General features: G+C 40.6%; 1 protein-coding gene across 3 annotated transcripts in view; it reads right to left on the minus strand.

Annotated features, from left to right (window-relative positions):
* The window catches only part of RUNX1T1 (RUNX1 partner transcriptional co-repressor 1), a 132,612-nt gene that overhangs the window by 124,665 nt on the left and 1,558 nt on the right, over window positions 1-6,389 (minus strand). Inside the window, exon 1 of one of the 3 annotated variants that reach the window (XM_034668296.1) lies at window positions 30-136. The exons of the other annotated variants lie outside the window; for them this stretch is intronic. The gene's annotated coding sequence lies outside the window, so the exon portion shown is untranslated. Of the gene's footprint in view, window positions 1-29; window positions 137-6,389 lie in introns of those variants that run through there. 3 annotated transcript variants of the gene reach the window in all.

A 6,389-nucleotide genomic window follows, 5' to 3' on the forward strand; every position in this document is an offset into this window, starting at 1 on the left:
GGCCTCCCCTCCCCGTTCACGGAGATTACCTTCTGGCAAAGGAGCGCAGGAGAGGCGGCCGCAGCCGAGGCGGCACCCAGACCGCGGCTTTGTATTCATTAAACACACATCGGAGCTTATCAGAAGTAAAAGGCTTGTCAGGATGGCACATTGTGTGTGAGTGAGTGTGTGAGCGCAGGAGGGAGAGGAGAGAAGCCAACGTGCATCAGGGTGATTACAATATCAGCAGGGCCCAGATGGAGGCAGGAAAATAAACAGAGGGTGCGTGTGAGACGGAGCGCGAGAGGGAGGAAAAGTGGGAGAGAGAGGGAGAGGGAAGAGGCACAGGCTGGAGGGAAGAAACCGAAAGGGATGAAAAAGGTGGGGGCTCGGGCCCCAGGAGGGGGGCAGCAGGTGGGTGCTAGGTACCCCAAAGCTGGCTAAGGGTGGCGGGGGGGGTGCTGGGGGCTGCTTACATCCCCCAGACTGCTCCTCCTCCAAGAAAAGGGGAGGAATCCAGACTAGCCAACTGCATTTCCCTGTTTCAGGGCCAGACTGAACATTTTGGAGGTTCTGTCAAGGTCAGAAGGGATCAAGAGCTCCCTTTTTGGCAGAGCATAACAATAAGACATTCACCATCTCACCTCCAGCCCAATGGCCACAATTTGCAAAACAAACCCATTTGAGCCCTCACAGCTGTTACCAGTTTTCTTTCAGACCAACCTCCAGTGGAAGTTCTTGTCCCTCTCTTCGCTGGCCCCAATGCCCCAAGATTCCACCCCTCCCCAACCCACGCCAACAGATAGAAAACATCTTTCCCTGGGCTTGAAAGTGTCCCAGCAGAAGACTTGTGCTGCCAGCATCACTGTGATAAGAAGGACCACTTGTGATTGGTAGCTACAGGTGACTCTTCGACACCTGCTCCATCTCCAGAAATCGTGTTGGGGGAGGGGGTTCCCTATGTGTACATCTGAGAGTCTGTTTTGGAGGTGGGAATTTGAAATTGAGGCAATCAATCTCGGCCTGAGCTGCTTCACAGCTCCTCACCCACCCAGACCCGAGAATCAATCAGAAAACAAGCAAGGGCTAATGCGCCTCAGTCAGCGCAGAGTTCATCCTCTACCCCATCACGGTCAGGAGGGAGATACACCTGAGTAGCCCCAGAGGAGCCCCTGTTCACTTTTAAATGTGCCCTCAGACAATCGGAACATCTGATCAGATCCTTAATGGAGTGCAGATAATGCAGCAAAGAAGGTTATTTTATTGGGGGAAGGGGGAGTGTTTGGTTGTGTTGTATTTCAAAGCACTGGAGCTTGGTTAAGAAGCTCTCACTGCAGAATGAAGAGCAAGTTCAGAACGAGGTAGCCAATAAACTGCATAATTGTTCGTGACATACACTGTAGCCCCAGCCACAGCGGAACTTTGGGTCATAACATAGTTTATGCATGGGTTTTGGTAAGGGACAAAATGGTAGAGGGGAGGGAAGCCTAAGGCTAGTTAATAGAGAAAAAGACAAGAAGGAAGACAGTCTCTTAGAGAGAAGTTTGATGAGAGGCATTGTTTAATCAAACACCCCCCACCAAAACACTTAACCAAAAACAGTTTTATGGGTAGTGGACTCCCACCCCCAGCCCCAACCCCATGCTCCCACGCCAATAAGAGAATTCAGAAAAATTTGATAGGTAAGGCAGAATGAAAATAAGCTGGACAGGGGTGGGGGAAGGGCATGTGTGAAAAATCTTGTCATGCAATGAATGTCAGATAAAAAGGGGTCTGCCACAATCCTCCAGTAATCCAATAATGTGGAAAACCTCCTGGTATCACTGAGACGAGAACAAGGTAATATTTCTCCATAAATCTTCAAAAAGTGGCCAGGTTCAATAGTGAGAGAGGTGTGCAAGGGTAGGAAGTAAGCCATTTGGCAGGGCACATTACAAAATCAAGTGAACTTTAAATGGGTGAAAATCGGCCATTCTAACATGTTTTAAATTTAATAACGGATTTCTAGAGTATCATTTTAGTTCTCATAAAAGCTCACCTTTCACCTTTTCTCTAGCTGTTATAGAAAACTGCATTCAGAATAACCAGATGCAATCACACATACCTTCCTCTTTATTACATTTCAGTTAGATCAATTTGGACACAGGCTACATGCAAATGCCTGTAAATCCAACACAACTCCAGGAAGAAAAAAATACAACTTACAAATGCTTACTGATTTTTCCATTATACGCTCTTTGGGGGGGAAAATGCTATTTAAATAAATAAAACAATGCACTACTACTTTCGAACCCAGAAAAGGCTTACATTTTTCTCTTGAAAGCATCCAAACACTAAAGGCATGAAAAAAATGGTGCAAAAGCTAACCTGTCAATGTTCTTATTTTGCAAATGCACAGTATTTCTATTACTACCTTGTTTGTTCATTGACTTTTGGCTCACAGTTCTAGAAAAGATCAACCAATTCTCAAATGGGAAGAATCCATGACTCTCTTCCAAAGCAAACACTTTGCTGCAAAGCTTTCAATTTAAAAAAAAAAAAAAGAAAGAAAGAAAAAAAAGAAAAGCGCAATAATCAAGAAGTATAATCACAGAATAAGTGTACAACAGAAAGTGGTTTCTATAATCACAGCTGTCTTAAAGTCCAAGCTGGAGACTAGAAATCTTAATTTCAACTAGTTCTTTTCTTAATAATAGGTTACCTTCCTATAAAAGCAAGAAGTCCATCTGCCCCAGGCAGATAAGTTTTGAAGCATTAATTCAGATAAAAATCTAGCATTTTCTTTCTTTCTTTGAGTATGTGAATTCTAGTGTGCTATAATGTGAGAATTCCAACATATGACCATTATGGCATAATATCTCATTGCTCAGCTTGTCATTATTTCATTTGTAATTCTTATGTTAATTATGTTCATAATTACTATAAACAGATGTGGTAGACATTCATGTGACCTTTTATTGCAGAATGCATTCCTCACTTGTTTTGCTTTAATTTCTCATGGATGTGAAACTGAAATGCAGAAAAAAGAAACAAGCTTTCTAATTTTCTAATGTTTTATGTGCCTAAGTTAAAACAAAACCTACCTTCTACTTCATCTGCATTTCAAAATATTAGAATATTCTTAACATTTAAGCTGCTTTACAGCATTTTCAATTGCACACTGAACCTCACTGCTGCTCACTAAATTGTAGCTATGGATGCCAAACAAAGGCTAGCATCCCTGTCTAAGTTGTTTGTCTTTTTTCTTTTTTAATATCAAAGGTTAATGCAGCAGAATTGTGCTTCAAAACCAAGTGCCTAACAGCTACATTCCGATTTATTCACTCATAACTCAACCATCACCCTCTTTACATAAAACACATTTACAATAAAATCAGTATGGATTTCATTAGCTGAAAACCTCCTCGAATTTCATTTCTTTGGCCCTAATCTATAATTAGTGTGGACAGACAGGTGCAAACCCTTCTCTTCTACAGATGGCTACTGGAAATGGTGCAAAGTAGCTCCTTCTGTTTAAACAACACAGAGATAACCTGCTCTGTCTTATCACTTACAATTACCTCCATTAAACTGAACTAATGTTTGCTTTAATAAAATGTTCACTGTTCTTTAAACATTATTTAGGAACTCTTATATTAATGGCTGTAAAAAAGTGAAGTTGGAAGGTGTCTCTTTGGGTAATAATAACTTATTCTGGATAAAATGTTCCCACTGATGGATAACACCAGGTTCACAAAGCTGTTTTAGTAGAGTTAACGTTTGTTCATTATTTTGGGGTCAAATATGATATTTTTAAATAAACAGTGTCAAATATGATATTTTTAAAAGGCACTTTGGTGCCAATTTAACCAGTGTGGGGGGAGACATTTTTCCTGAAGTTTAGAAGTGTAAAGGTTTAATTTTTTTCTTATAGATTTTAACTTGTTACTGAAGAATAGAACTCTTAAAGTCCTAGACTGCTTTCAAAGGCTATTTATGTTCACTTCTTTTTATGTGTTTAACTTCTAATAGATTATCCTGAAAGTTGTAGGACTTTATCATTTTTAAGCCACATTTAAAAAAATTAACTATGAATGTAAGTGTACTCTGCAAGCACATGGTTAAAAATAAATAACTTCTATTAAGCCAGAGATCACTTCTCCCTGCTTCTGCTATCAATAAAGTCTGTGGGTCACTACATGAAGAATAAGGTGTCCATAAAACAAAGAACTTTTAAGTGCCCAAACAGCAACAAATAGCTTTTCTCACTGAACTTACATAACTTACAGTAATAGACTCCAGTAAAATGCAACTGACTCGTTTTTTTTCACATGCAAATCCTGCAGGTGCCAATTTTTCAGACTGCTTTGCTATGAAGAGCTATGTTGCCTGCATAAAACCTCAATGAAGAAGGCTTTGCATTCAGTGCCTGTCAGCTGATGTTCATATCAAAGAAGTGAGAAACAGGATTTGACAGTGAAGAATGTCCTAAACTGACAACCACTGGCCAGCATTCCTATTGGAAGCATTTCTTTCTCGTGATCCCTTTTCAATGTTTAAAAAAAAAAGTCTTTTTTTGGCTAAGCTTCTATTTTCCAATAAAATAAATGATAATAGCACCTTACATTTGTGTACTTCCTTGCAATTCTGAAATGCTCTTTTATCTGCAAACACTAAGACTAACACCCTCGATGGGAGAGCTCATCATCAAAAACTAGCATCAAGAGCAATATTTCACTTTTCTTCAGGAAGGAAAAATTGTAAAAATATTTAAAAGCTGCAGTCCTCTAGCTGCAACACACACTGTCCTACTCTCTCCAGCAACTTGCAACTGAATAGGGCAGTCTGCATTGTATTGCAAGTATAATGCCCCTTCTTAGGAAGGTCCTTGAAGAATCATTTTAAAAATCAAATTAATAGCAAGTATTAGTGGGTCACAGAGACTAAGTCTACAAAGGAAAATATCATTTCAAAGACTTCTGGTCTGCTTTGAGTTGTCCAAACATTAAGGACAAAACAGACCATTTCCCCCCATTGCTTCTATTAGGGATGAACTAGACACTGGAGAAGCTACGTACTCAAATTCTCCCACTCAGTATTTAGATTTTCAAAGAAAGTGCTGTCTAAATGGTTTACAACAAAATTACTAATGCTTAAACAAAGACTTCTAATATAAAGTTCTTCTCTTGTATAAGTCTTAGATAAAGTCAGTGTTTAATAGGCACCCAGAATGAGCTGGATTCCTGGGTTATTGGGTTGGAATTTTCTCTTTTGAAAGAATAAACTGAAGAAATATCAAATGTGAAATACAGTACAAGTAAAGCAATGACAGACTTAACTTCCTCAGCATCCCTCCTGGCTGCAAGAAAAGCCTGGGTCAAACTAAGATTCCCTGATGAATACTGGGTGAGATTGTCAGACCTCCCTTAAAAAATAAAAATCACTAAAAAGAAAGAAAAGGAAAAAAAAAAAAAAAGAAAGAAATCAGACCTCCCTATGTGATTTGAAAGCCCCAATAATGTTAATACTAAATTAGACTTTAAGGATAGAATTATGGACTTGCTTCTGGTTGCCCGCATCACATAGGTTGGGGCTATGATGGTTTAAGAAACAATAGTGTTTGTTGACCTTTTCTAGGGAACTGTGTGACAGGAGAAACTGGGCACAACAAAAGACTCACATGGTCAAGGCAAAACACTGCAATAAACTAAAAGGAGGCCCCCAACACTAACAAGCCATTTATCACAGAGAAGCTGGTCAATTTGTATTCTGGTGAGTGTGGACTCACTGGGCACAGACCCAGTTCCACTCCTGTTCTATGCAAAGGGAAGTATATGATAATAAAAGCCACTGAGTGCACTTAAAAACCGTACAGATGTTTAAAAGGAGACTAGAAGAGGGAGGAAAAAAAAGAAAAAAAAACCTGTAAAACAGATTTCAGTTCACACAGAAGGTAGAAAGAAAATGCTTTGGTCAGCAACCCGACCTTTATCAGGGGATAAATCAATTTGCAGCAGCTGTGGACAGCCATTTATATACAGGCCCCGAGCAGATTAATTAAGGGAAGCGAAGCTAAAAATTCAAGGGGGCTCAGAGTTACATTAAGCCCATGAAGTTAGTCTGAAGTAGCCTCCCCAGCTCTCCTGGTCCTCACTCCCTCGCCCGGGCCTCGGTGACTGGTCTGCAGGACCTGCTCCACGAGGAATACGAGCTACTCCTTAAAGCGACATTCTGCAGGTTCCCTGAGGAAACAGCTGCCAGGACCGGGCACGCTAGGATTTGAGGTGCCCCATCTCGGAGGAAAAAAAAAAACAACAAAACTATGCTCTAAAGATTCTATCTTTAGAGGAATACGGAGACCAAGGGCTGCAAAAGCTCCCCAGTCGAACCCTGAAAACTGAAAGGCCTGGGGCGGAGGGGCGGGGGGGGGG

The sequence above is a fragment of the Ailuropoda melanoleuca genome, chromosome 9, assembly GCF_002007445.2.
Source record: "Ailuropoda melanoleuca isolate Jingjing chromosome 9, ASM200744v2, whole genome shotgun sequence".
Classification (NCBI taxonomy): domain Eukaryota; kingdom Metazoa; phylum Chordata; class Mammalia; order Carnivora; family Ursidae; genus Ailuropoda; species Ailuropoda melanoleuca.